The sequence below is a fragment of the Bubalus kerabau genome, chromosome 7 (genome assembly GCF_029407905.1).
Source record: "Bubalus kerabau isolate K-KA32 ecotype Philippines breed swamp buffalo chromosome 7, PCC_UOA_SB_1v2, whole genome shotgun sequence".
Classification (NCBI taxonomy): domain Eukaryota; kingdom Metazoa; phylum Chordata; class Mammalia; order Artiodactyla; family Bovidae; genus Bubalus; species Bubalus kerabau.
The window spans coordinates 29,539,855-29,553,729 of record NC_073630.1 but is presented as its reverse complement, the minus strand read 5'-3'; the positions used below and the strand labels follow the sequence as shown (position 1 = coordinate 29,553,729).

The 13,875-nt window shown below is 44.4% G+C and overlaps 1 long non-coding RNA gene across 1 annotated transcript; it reads right to left on the bottom strand.

The window, feature by feature from the left end:
* Positions 1 to 410: 410 nt before the first annotated feature.
* Positions 411 to 4,959, bottom strand: LOC129657175 (uncharacterized). Its single transcript, XR_008716581.1, has 3 exons — positions 4,913 to 4,959; positions 1,199 to 1,284; positions 411 to 646 (listed from the first exon to the last, which is right to left on the bottom strand). It is a non-coding gene; the product is annotated as an uncharacterized LOC129657175 (long non-coding RNA).
* Between the last annotated feature and the right edge of the window lie 8,916 nt (positions 4,960 to 13,875).

The window sequence follows — 13,875 nt, the reverse complement described above, 5'->3', positions numbered from 1 at the left end:
GTGTGAGAGCTAACCCGCGTCACCTGCCGTCTTTGAGCTGTCGTACTTGGGCACTCCTCCTGAGGCTGAACTGCATTCCGTTGTCTTCCCAGGAGACTTCTCACTGGGGTGGGGCTGAGGAGTGATAGTCCACAGCGTACAAGGACCCTGGGTTCACACAGGCAGAGCGAACTGACCTAAAGTATCTTTGTTCAGTTTTAGCTGGAGCAGCACTTCAGGGTAGGTGCATGTATTTGCACAAGTGAATTAAAATCCACATCTTGGTTGACTGACTGACTTGGGGGAGCAGCCCATTCAAACCCATTTACAGAGAAAAGGAGCAAAAGAAATGCAGTCAGAAGGAAAGACTGGAAGAAGAATTTTATATCTGGTCAAGACACTAAGCCATACAACGTGTCTACAGAAATATACTTCATATTCAGAAGGCAGTGGAGATAGAGTCAGTCACGTTGTTCAGGTTAGGCTAGACCAGGCTGTGGTAATGAACGCGCTCCCAAGCCACAGGGCTCCACAGAGTGAAACTTGTTTCTCACGTACACCAAGTCCAAAGTCCGCCGGAGGGGAATCACCTCTTCCCAGAAATTCAGGAAAACAGGCTCTCATCACCTCGTGGTATGTTCTGCGTACACATGGCTCCCGAGGCTGCCTAGTAAGAGACAGAAGGGAAAGGCGCCCTGGCTTTTAAGTGACTCACCCTGGACGGGACATGTTATTTCTGCTCACAGTCGTGTTGCTCCAGTCCAATTCAGAGAATCTGGGGAGTAAAGTAGAGCACATGAATACTCAGCAAATATTAACTGACTTAGCCAAACACATGAAAGGAAATGACAGAAAATGGGTGATAAAGGAGAGGATGAATAAAGGAATTAGACTATTGAGGAATGTAAAGACATAATAGAGCGGGAGACTAAAACCCAGCCTCTCCCCATTACATTAATGGTTGATTAAGGGTTGACTTTAATCTTAATTTGTAAACAATGCCTTTTTTCTTAACTTACAGAGTAATGCATGTGGACATTTAGGAAAATTTTTGAAAGATTGTATGTATAATTTCACCCCTCCCTTTCCCATCATTCAGTTGCAACATGCTTTTTTTTTTTTCCTTTTTTAAAATGTGTCCTCAAATATTCCCTTTAGACAGAATTCCTTATTCTCCCCACTGGGAACATGCTGCTTCTCCCTCTAAAGGATCACTTACCACATGGTTGAACCCAATGCCCATCTGTGTGCCTTGCTGGACTTGAGTTCCTGGGCCCCTTTGCTTCCTCAGGGCCTGGCATGGATCTGGCATAGAACCAAATGAATGAATGATTCTTGCAGGGGTAAGCGAAGGAATGAATAAATAAATGGATGGATTGTTTGCTTGTTCTTTAAGTTTTGTGTTAAAGTTACATATTTTCATGTCTCTCTCCTCTGAATTCTGTAGTAAAATTCTTAATTCTTCTTCAGAAGTCTTAGGGGACCCAGATTGATGGGAAGCCAAGATGTGCAGAGGCCTCAGTCTGTGAGGCTGAGAGATACACAGCCTTGTTAGGACATGCCAGGGCAGGATATGGCCACTGGATGCAGTCAGAAACTCGTGCCTGTGGAAACAGAGGGCTATCTGCTAATGCAGGGGATAAGACTAGAAACCGGGGGCTTTTCATAGGACCACAGGCTAAGAAAAATAGTAAACAGAGTGGGCTGGGAAGATCCAGGATAATCAAGACTGAGACAGAGCTCAGTAGAGATAAAGAGGCTGCTCTGAATCCTGAAATGGAGGTAGTCATCTGTTGGATCCCTTAAACTGTAACTTGTCTAATAAATAATATCCTGTAACCAGCCTTCACTGACTAAGCTCTCTTTAATTGTTCTGGCCAATTGCATACCCTCCAAGCTTCATGTAGCTTAGACAATATGTCACAAGACTCCTTTAACCACCCTGAATAGAAAATACCTCTGGCGTATGGGTCGATTTAGTAACTGTTGCTTACGTTGTTTTTCAGGAACTTGGAGTCAGCTCTGCTCCAGGTCAGGTTACAGCCAGTTAAGACTGGTTAGGACCACTGACCCTCCAGCTGGGTCTGTGAAAATGTCCAGTGGATGACCTTTTGATGTCAGAGGGCTAAACCTCCACCCTCAGATCACAGCAGCACCGTCAGTTTTGGAATATGAGTCCCATGAAGAAATATGTAACTCAGATATGCCTCCACAGAGCACTGATGACTTCACCTTTTCCTTACTTCCAATCCCATTTTTCCAAACCTCAAAGCACCCTGCTTCTCTATCTGTAACTATCCCAAGCCCCTCTCCTTTGAGGAGGCAGATCTGCGACTTGCTTGACTGCCTCATGAATACATCCCTGCTCTTCATTTTAGCATCTGACTTGATGCGCATCAGGCAAATGAACCTGGTTCCATAACCGGGTTTGTTCCAACACGTGAGAGGCCCGTGGGCAACTTCAGAAGGCAGAGTCAGGGTCCATGAGGTCTTCCAGAGGAAGAAAAGGGTTTGCTCTGAAGGTCAGCAGACTGATGTGTTGACCAGACAGAATGTACCCTTGTTTTCCCGGGTAACAAAACATAACTTTGGATGAAAGGCTAAAAACCTCAGCAAGAATAAAGACAGGATAGTGAATACAAAGGACTAGGGTTTGAGATGAGGGGAGGGACCCCTGGGAGAGGGAAACAGCAAGGGGCTGTTAATGTTTGTTGAGTGGAACCCAAGGCTTTAAACTGGTGCCAAGCTAATTGAGTAATGTGCGGCTTTGTGCCTGGAACTCACCTAATCTCTATGTTACCTGGACTTTGAGATTCTCTGGACTTGTAGTATAAACTGTTTGTTCACCTGAACTGATGATATGTTCTAGTTCAATGGCTACAGTGTGGAAGGGACATGTCTGCAAGGTGTAGGGGCGGGAGGGGGGCGGTTGCTGTGAAGAGAGTTAGAACAGCAGGGAATATTCTGTGTAAAGAAAACAGTCCAGGTTTCTCCCCGTGATACTAAGGGAAGCACTCAGAGAAACGATAGAGGGAACCAGAAGGCCATGCTTCTTGTCTGGGAGTTTCAGAGGCGCTTACCTCACCTGCTCTGCTTGTTGGGGCATACTCTGTTCTGAGGAAATGGCCTGACCTTGCTTTGGCTACACAGACTTGGCTTCTCAGAGCCGCTGGGCTGAGTCACCAGCAGCGCCTATGTTATTCCAAAGCAGCAGCAAGAAAGGTTGAGTGAGTCCTGCTACCACCATGAAGCTTTGGATGGTCTCCAAACACTTAGAACTTCCCTAACGCTATCAAGAGAAGGCAGCCAACTGGAATGTCCTTCCAGAGGGATTCCCGCCTTCATCAGGAATCTGGGTGAGATGAGAGATTAAGCAAATGCATTGTCAGTTCAGATTTAGTAAGGCAGGTTGATTACCCCCATAGAAATGGGGAACGGGAGTGGGTAGAGGAACTTCTGCCTGAGGGAACAGACAAGTTACTGAAAGCCAAAAGTTCACCATCAGAAACCCCAATACTTAGAAATCAGATACTGTAAATCCACATTGTAACATTATAGAGAAGCATTCCTTATAAACCTGAGATAATTACAATAATACTATCAATAGGGAGCTGGCATTGAACTTGGGTGAGTGCATGCTTAAGTCACTTCAGTCATGTCCGACTCTTTGTGACCCCATGGACTATAGCCCACCAGGCTCTTCTGCCCATGGGATTCTCCAGGAAAGAATACTAGAGTGGGTTGCCATGCACTCCTCCAAGGGATCTTCCCAAACCAGGGATTGAGCTCATGTCTCTTATGTATCCTACATTGGCAGGCAGGTTCTTTACTACTAACTCCACCTGGGAAGCCCTGGCATTGAACTTACAGCATATCTGACCCAATAACTGAACAAATTGAGGGCTAAGAAAATGGCGATGGACTCAAGGTCACACCATTTTTATCAAAGTGGCTCAACACGTGAAGATATGCAAATGACTCATCAGTATGCTGCTCTGGGACCTTCAGAAAGTTGGAGCTGCCTTTCCACCCAAAGACAGCCCTGTACTGGAAACAAATAATCCCTCTTTCAAACTAACAAACAAAAATAGAACCTATTAAGGAATTCCCTGGCACTTAAGTGGTTAGGATTCTGACACTTAAACTGCTGGGCCCTGTGAGGCAAAAAAAAAAAAAAAACCAAACAAACATATATATATATATATATATAAAACCCATTACAACAAATAAAGCAGCAACCACCAAAAATATAGCATCAAAAAAATAATTCCTCTAGCCCCAAATTTAATTTTATTAAAAGGAGTATTGTTATATAGACATTGGCCAAAACTTATGAGAGGGAGAGAATTTGCCTGTCCAGACTGAACCCATCTGAATCTTAGAACTTGACCCCTTCCACATTTTAACATTGAATTGCTGCCTAGTGTCCACTCAGCAAGGGGCAGTCTTCCCTGTCCTGCCACCTGGGTGGTACTGCTCAGGGATGGGGTCTGTGCCCACAAGGCGAGGAAGCCCACCAGGAGAGCTGACCAGTCCTGGTGGGATGAGAGCTGGGGCTACTGAACGGAAACCAACAGCTCTGAACCGACTGTGCCACGAGGCCAGATGCTGTTTTCAAATAAACACAGTCATTTCTCCTGGGGAGATCTACCACCATGCTGAGGGATCCACAGTGAGGGATACCCTCCCTGGCTCTTCTCAGGAGAAAGAAACCACTACAATATAGAGAATGATTCTCCCAGGTGGGCGTTAAGTTTTCACCCACAGGGGTGACTGAAGACTTCGCAACTGAGTGGAATCTCGAGTGCATCTCAGACGATGTGGTTGTGAGCAGAGCCAGGACTTGGAGGGTTACATGGTGAAAAGAATGTGATCCAGGTTCAAGTCTCAGCTCGAGCATTCACTCGCTGAGTGAACTCAGTTACTCAGTTACCTCATGGCTCCGAGCCTCAGTAACTTCATCTGTAAAGTAGATGAGGTACTTTTCAAGGCTGCTAGGAAGATTAAGTAAGGGGGGCGGGCAGCATAAAGTGTGGCTACAAGGGGAGGGACCACTCCTGACTATTTTTGCCTCCACTTCATGTTCCACCTGGCTTCCCTGATGGCCCAGGTGGTAAAGAATCTGCCTCAGGGGCTTGAGTCACCTGCCTGTGCTAATTGCCTCCTGGTCACTTTGCTGGTGACAGAGGGATCCTCTGGCCTAAATAGTGTAAGATGTCTGGACACACGACACTGACAGCAGTCCCTTAGTCACTTATTCTCCAGGTCTGGGGCAGGAGGACATCGGCTGCTAACCAGGGCCATGTGGGAGTTGCACTTGGGAGCAGAGTGAACTAGAAGGGGCCATGGAAGGTGTGCGTGTGTGCTCGGCTGCTCACGCGTGTCCAAATCTTATGCAACCCCAGGGACTGTAGCCTGCCAGGCCCCTCAGTCCAGGGGATTTTCCAGGCAAGAATACTGGAGCAGGTTGCCATTTCCTCCACCAGGGGATCTTCCAGACCCAGGGATCGAACCCATGTCTCCTGCGTCTCCACCACTGGCAGGCGGATTCTTTGCCATTGAGCCACGGGGGAAGCCTGCAATATGCAAAAGGCTTTGTAATAACAAGAGAGTTACCTGGGAACCAGGGAACAAGTGATGTTCCCTGATTCCTGCAGGAGGATGTGATTGGCTTGTTGGACTAATTTAGTAAGTTGATAGGGTGGTAAATACCACTGGGTTGAAGACCAGGTCAGGTGTAAGCTGGTGCAGCTAATAAAAAGCTAATCAGGTGGGGAGCCTTTCCTACTAGGTCTGGGTAAGCATATCTGGTGAGAACAGGGGGATATCTTGCTTAGGCCTTTGGAACCCTGAAAAACTGAAAGATATTAAGGCAAGCTCTTGAAATCTTAGGGCTTTATGATGCATTGCCCAAGATCTCAAGTCTGTGCTCCTTTGTGTTCTTATGTTCTGGTTGTATGGCCTTCAACTAGCTAGCTTCAAGCGAGTTCTCCCTGAAAAATACTGTTTAGTACTTACCCCATAGGGCTGCTATGAGAGTGAGTATACTGTGCTGAGCACACTGCCTGGTACATAAGAACTGAGTGGTTGTGAGTGATTGCCACCATTATCCTTGGAGATATTGATAGTAACAGTCATGGCTGGTTTCCTCCAATTTTGTTCAGGTTTGAAGAGGTATTTGAGCAAGGGCTTATTTTTAGGTTTGGGGTCACTTGGTGACCTCCTCGGTCACAGGGAAAACGCAGGCTTTACTGCGCTCACAGTACTGACTTGACTTGACTTCCCAGCATCATGAAGGAGCTGTGGGAGGGGTCAGCAGGAGTCGGGAAAGGTTGAGGGGGAGAAACAACTCTAGCTGAGACCGTTCTATTAAGCTGAAGATTTAGACTATTTATAAGTTCTTCCCTTTTACTGTCTAAAAAAAGTTATTTTGATCAGAAATGGAAACAAAGGGATTAAAGGAATCAGAAGAGTGATTTGTAATTGGCCTCCGGACTGCACTCCTGTCTCCATCTGTGAAGAGCAAGCTGGTGAATAAAACTGCGTGGAAGGACTTTATTAGCAGTGGCTTTCCTCCTGCAGCCTGGGATTAGAGGAATACTTTAACCTTGACACATTCATTTTATGATCACAAAGCCTTTCGCCTATCAGTCTATTTTCCCCTTTTCATATTGCCCTGATCCTCGCAGAAGCTCTTAAAATGATCAGAGAATGGTTCTATATTTCTCTCTCTCTCTCCTCCTCCTTCACATCTTCCCTTCAATGTACTCACCAATTGTATTAAGACAAAGAAAAACAAACCCTCAAGGGTGTATGACAGTATTTTCTACACATATTCTAGAAGTCTGCTACAGACGAAAAATACATGTTGCTTTCAATGAAAAGTCAGTGCATGTAGGATTGATTTTCAGAAACAAATTTGTTGAAATTGAAAGATTTCCAGGGAAAGCACAAAAGAATATATAAGAAAAATATCAAATGTATTTAGCCATCAATTCATCTGCAAGGAACAGAGGAAACCAGAAAAAATATGCATAAGATATTTAATCCCAATGGTGATTATGAAAAGGATATATAACTCGTGTAAGAATCCATTTGAAATGGGTATGGGTTAGGCAGCATTGATATGCATAAATCTCTGAGGTTCAAGTGTAAAACTGACTTGTGTATTTATTAAAGTGTGAGATCTATATCAGAATTAAATGTTAATTGGAAAACACTTGACTAGTCTCCCAAAGACACAATATTCTTTGTTGTTTGTAGGTGGAGAAATCTATGCACCGTACACCAATTTATTATAATTATGGAGTTTTACTTTACTTTTTTCTTTATCCAGCAACATTTTTGACTTGTTTTAGATTAAAGTGTATGTCTCGTTAATTACGGCATTTAGTTCTCAGCTTGTAATTGCTATCTGGTGTTTCGAACTTGCTAGAGCTCTTAGTGTCGCTGTTTCAAGGGGGGCCTGTTGAATTTGCCTGAGGTAAACTAAAACGGAAAGTACCGACTCTCTTAAATAATTTCAGTTATTTCTTGTAGCTTCTGCAGCTTACGACTGTTCCAGCGGAGCGGGTGGGAGTGGTGAAAGGTAGGTAGTACTTCTGATTATCTTCCAATCAGAGGGACCAAGATAGGGGCTTTGTAATACTGGCAGGGCTGTGTGCCAAGATGTAATCAAATAGGAAACTGGGTGCCAATGGTAATTTTTTGAAATGTGCTTTTATGACATCCTTCTCCAAGATGAAAGCAGCGTTCCCTAAAACAAACAAACAGCGCCGGACTGGGGCTAAAGCTCTGATATGAAATTTATTTATGTTTCACCAAACCCGACTTGAAAGTAATTGTATATGATTTGAAACTTTTAATAGTTCTTGTTGTTTCTCTCTGCAAATAAGGAAATCCTGGCTTTCTGTAAAAAAAAAAAAAAAAAAACCTCTAGATCCTGACTATTGGTTTCTTTTCAAGGTTTTGCCACACTAATTGCTTTCTGTTTGATTCTGTGCCCTTCTGAAATTGAAGGTTGCCTCGAGGCAGGAGAAAAGCTGTGGTGGTGACTTGTGGGTTTGGGGACTGGGGGAACCCACAGTGGTGGCTGCTAGCCAGCCTCATTATCCCCCGGCTTGGGGGGGGGGCCAACCGGGGGGCCCGTTTTCCTGCTTCAGATCTGGGCCTTTGACTGGAAGGGTTAGAATCTCAAAGCTTTCTCTTTGCATTATTTATCATTTCTGACTGATAACAGCACCACTTTCTTCTAGGAACCAAACACTGGTCATTATGGTTTTGTTTTAATGTGGTATCATGTATTGTGTTTCACTGTTCTTCAACCGCAGATTTACAAACTGAGGATATGTTAAAGGATCTGCGTTTCACAGGAAACAGACATTTCACTTCTTTTCAGCAATGATATGATATTATTGCTTCTACACCAACGGACTCCTACTATTACTACATGATTGCTTCCTTTAAATCTGACTAAACGGGAGTGGTGAAAGTTGGAGTGACTTTATTGGCTTCTGAGAACATGTATGCATTCAATGAAGTCAGAAACAATTTCATCCATGTGTGCCCTGATGGCTTTGTAAATAGGGTTTCAGAATCATAAATTCAAAGTATCAATAAAGGAATTGCTTAGTTATCCAGAAAGGTTTACTCTATAAGGCACATAGGCATCCTTGCTGAATGAAAACTTGACCCAAAGTGGTAGTTAACAGGGAAGGCTGTGGGTCAGACTGCTTGGATTCAAATCCCAGTTCTGTCACTCACCCGCCAGGAAACTTGGCTGGGACATTTCTCTGTGCTTCAATCTGTCCTGTGCCACCTGAGGGTTTTAATGGTGTCTGGGACTTGGCGGTTTTTAACACATACTGGTGCTTAGAACAGTGCCGGGCACCTGGTGGTGACTTAATAAATGCCAATGATGATGATTAATATTTCCCCAAAATGTTAGTGCTTTTGAAATTGTACCCATTAAATATTAATTGGCATTTTCCTTCAGACTCTGGGTCATCACTGGGGACTTCAGGGATGGCAAAGCGATGCGCTCTGGGCCCCAAGCGAACTAACCACCTGCCCTCCAGGGGGCGCTGCTGTTGCCTCGAGCCTTTAGCAGATATCTTCCTTCTGCCCGCCATCGCCCCATCGCCTGCCCATTACTTTGTGGGCCTGTTGGAGAAGGTAGGGTGTTCTTTGTCTTCTCCCACACAGCTTGCTCTGTTTTCTGCTCTCACTGCTCCCCTCCCACGCAACCCAAGCCAGTTAAACCACTAATCTCCCACCCATGCTTCCCTTTGATCATAGTCATCCTGCTTATAATGACACAAGTCAGTCTTTTTCCCCACTAGCTGGTAAGTTCCTGAGACCAGGGGCCCCACGCCTGTCTTGTCTCATGCTCTTCCCTGGAGGTTGGTGAACAGTGTTCCTTAGAGATGGCCACAGCTGCCTACTCCACTTACAAGCATGTGCTCCAGGGGCCAACTTCCAAGGGTTCAAATTCTGGTTTTGCTGGTCTGTATGATGGTGAGAAGGTTACTCAAACTCTCCAGTTTAAAACCTTAGTGACCTCATTAAAAGAAAAGAAAGAAAGAAACTTGCTGACTTCCCAGCAAGGATTGTGAGGATTAGATGAAGTTAGCTAAGCAGAAGGACTAGGATATACTAAGTGCTCAATTAAAAGTTGGTAGTTGTTATCACTGTGGCTAAGCTGAGAAAGTTATCATTGTGGCTGAGCTGACAAAGTTGTCCATAATCTTCACCCGGGAACCTCCACCAGCCTCTGTGGTAGAGGTGGTGGAAAAGGTTGCATGACACTCTAACATGATCCACAGAAAGGAGTTAAAAGGAATAGGAATCTTCAGCATCATGTTGTGACATTACAAATAGGACAAAGCAGAGTTGAAGTATCCATTCCGTTTTCTCAAATTGAGACTAGATGTAATTCTTTAGCTCTTCAAGCAGCATTGTCTAAAGGGCATCTGCTATCTCATTTTATCCTCACATTAAACTTCTTCAGTGAGTTCTATGAGCTATTTGTACAGCTCAAATTCATTAGGAATTCCAAGTGTGGTCCCAATGGTTCCAACCACCGCTCTGACTATAAATTTAGGTAAAACTATTCCTTGTGTTCCCTCTGCATTGTGGTATGATCCGAGAGGATAGTTTTTATCTCCAGGCCACGTTGGTCATGGTCATTCCACCATGGTGGTGGGTCATAGACTCACAGGCCCCCAGATTTGGAAGGAGCCTCAGGGACCACCTAGTTCAGCCCGATCATTTTGCCAGGTGAGGATGAGGAGACCTAAGGAAGTTAGGCCACTTGTCTGAGACCACAGAGCTGATTACCGGTCATGGGGCTCCCAGCACCTGTTGGTTTCTGAGTTAAGATTTGGGAGAGCTCAGTCCTCTGACTTGTCTGTAAGTACATTTCCCACTAAACTTTCTACTTTGATTACAGGTTTTTATTTTTTTAAATGTGTTTATGGAATGAGCACCAGATGAGGGATCCGGAAGACTAGGTTTTCTGGTTCTATCCCTTAGAGGCTTGGGGATAATACTTATTCCCCCATCTTTGTCTGTAAAAGGGACACCAGGGTGTCCACCCTGTTGTCTCAGCAGGGTTGCTACAGAATCAGATGAGCCAATGAAGAAGAAACTACTTTGAAAGAAAGACCAAACAGACCTTTGTAAGAGCTGGGCTTGGGGATCAAAACATACTTGTCACCAACACCAGCTCTGCCATATGTTGACTCTTGGTCAATGTAGTTCATAAGTGGGAATAAAGCCTATCATCTTATTAAATCTGCTCAAAGATGTAAGGAAACGGTATATAAAGTACTAGATACAAGGTGGACTCTCAAGATATGGTTGTCGTTGTTTTTCAGTCACTAAGTTATGTCCAACTCTTTGCAATCCCACGGACTGCAGCACGCCAGACCTCCCTGTCCCTCACTATGTCCCGGAGTTTGCTCAAGTTCATGTCCGTTGAATCAGTGATCCCATCCAACCATCTATCCTCTGCTGCCCTCTACTCCTTTTGCCTTCAACAATAAATGCTAGCTATTATCAGATCATTAAGATGCTTTACAAAAACAGTGGATGGTAACCTGCTTTGTATTACTAGGGATGTGGGCCCTTGTGCTGTCCCATCACGCCCCCAGCTTCGTGGATTTCAGTGTCCGTGATCCTTGTGTGTCTTCAACTCCAGAAACTGGTCACAGTCAATAGCTAGAGGAGCGGGATGCTATTCATGGGGAGCTCAACTGAGTGAACCCGAATGTGTTTATGCTTATCAGATGGCTTGTTAAAGAAACTTTAACTGCAGAATTTATGAAGGGGAAAAAAATGGCTGTTTTGAAAATCAGTTCTGAACGTATTCAGGTTGGTTTCAAAACAATGAACTCTTCTACTTATCCAAATTAAAAATCTAATAAACACTGTGTATGGGAAGATAGAGTCCAAATTACAGACCTGGGTGGGGGGTGGTATTGTCTCCAAATGGCCTCAAGCCACGTTGTCTCCTTTATATACAACGTGTATGTGTGTATGAGTGAGTGAGTGTGTGTGTGTGTGTGTGTGTGTGTGTGTGTGTGTAAACACCTCTAAGAGCCATGTGCAGGTGACTGAAAATCCCTCCCCACACCCGTGCACAGGGGTGAGGCTTGTTGGGAGAGAGGAAGCTCCATGTGCGGGCATCTCCCCACTTGGGAAGCAGGAAGGGCTTTTCAGGCTCTGTGTCATATCCCAGTTCCACTCTCCACTTACAGGGAAGAAGAAGGATTGAAAAATGAAGCAGATGCATAGTTGTACACACACATTCATAAAGTCCTCATTAGAAAGTAAAACCGCAGGGTGGGAGCCATCAAAATAAGTTGTATTGTCATAAAGCAATTAAGAGGAAAATCAGGCAATCATAAGGTGATAAAAGCCTATTAGTTAAAGGGCCTGAAAAACACAGCGGGTTGTAAAAAATTAAATTCTCACACACAGGAAAAAATGCAAATACATGCAATTGTCTCTCTATGGCAAAGAGTCAGATTACTGATGTGGGTGAAGAGTTAAAATCAAAGCCTTGAAATATGTGAGGTGCGATTTTCTTTCTCATCTGTGCTCTGATTTGAGGATTTCTGTCTTCTAAATTCTTTTCTTTCCTTCACAGTAATCTTACAAAACAGTTTTGTTCTTTGACAATAAGAAGATACATTTTTTTAAATGACAAGTAAGAGCATGCAACAAATTTCACAAAGATTTCCATTTTTAACTCATTGTGACCATTTTATAGTCTTCAGATCTCAAGAGAATCTTATTTTTTTTTTTTTTTTTTTTTTGGCTGCATGGCATGTGGGATCTAGTTCCCCAACCAGGGACTGAACCCAAACACCCTGTATTGAGGGTGCAGAGTCTTAATCACTGGACAACCAGGGAAGTCCCAAAATAATCTTATTCTAAAGTCATTATTTGGAGAAGGCGATGGCACCCCACTCCAGTACTCTTGCCTGGAAAATCCCATGGACGGAGGAGCCTGGTAGGCTGCAGTCCATGGGCTCGCGAAGAGTCGGACACGACTGAGCAACTTCCCTTTCACTTTTCACTTTAATGCATTGGAGAAGGAAATGGCAACCCACTCCAGTGTTCTTGCCTGGAGAATCCCAGGGACGGGGATTCCGTCTCTGGGGTCACACAGAGTCGGACACGACTGAAGTGACTTGGCAGCAGCAGCAATGCCATTATTAGAAATGAAGAAACTGAGTCCTGAGAGGGTGAAGTGAGGTTTTCACTTGGCTAGTGGCCTAGTTAATGAAAGCAGATCTGATTCTAGAGACCAGATCACTTCTCTTCTTCCCAGCTCAGAACCCTTTCCACTGAGCTTCCTTGCTTTTTTGCTGTGAGGTTAGTCCTTGAAAGATTTGGTATATATCAGAGATCAGCACACTTTTCTTGCAGAGGGACAGATAGTAAATATTTTTGGCCTTTCAGGCCTTAACATCTTTCTTGCAGCTACTCAATGTCCATGGTTGTAGTTCAAAAGCAGCCATTCAGTTCAGTTCAGTTCAGTCGCTCAGTCATGTCCAACTCTTTGCGAACCCATCAATTGCAGCACGCCAGGCCTCCCTGTCCATCACCAACTCCCAGAGTTCACACAAACTCATGTCCATCGAGTCGGTAATGCCATCCAGCCATCTCCTCCTCTGTCGTCCCCTTCTCCTCCTGCCCCCAATCCCTCCCAGCATCAGGGTCTTTTCCAGTGAGTCAACTCTTCGCATGAGGTGGCCAAAGTACTGGAGTTTCAGCTTTGGCATCATTCCTTCCAAAGAACACCCAGGACTGATCTCCTTTAGAATGGACTGGTTGGATTTCCTTGCAGTCTAAGGGACTCATAGAGGATACTTATACAAGTGAGCATGCCTGCATTCCAATGAACTTGTTTACAAATTGAAGGGCCAGATTTGACTGCCTGTGATAATCTGCTGACTGTGGTCTCTATAATTTTTTTCCATAATTATTAAGGAATTTTTAACCTAAACCAACATTTCTAGATGTCATAAGGATGTTTCTATGGGAAAATTGACCAGTTCCCTAGGTCAGGTGTGTATTTTTTCTGAGCACTCTTCTAAATTTTCTGAGGCCCTCCGCACTGAGCTCAGTCCTTGAACAGCAGTGTCAGAAGCCCCAGTCTTGGGTTAATCTCACCCCTTTCTCCCTGTTTCAGTAGCAGGTGTCTCTGCAATGTAAGCTGGTGCCAGCGCAGTGATCTTGCAGGTGTCCTAGACAGGCCTCTGTTTGTCTGCCATGGCTGATCGGAGCTTAAGGCATGGAAATTACAACCGCTTCTGCAACTGGATAAATAATTGTCCTAACACTTTAGGTAAACAGTCTTTTTGGCACTGGTCAGAAGTGTCACAT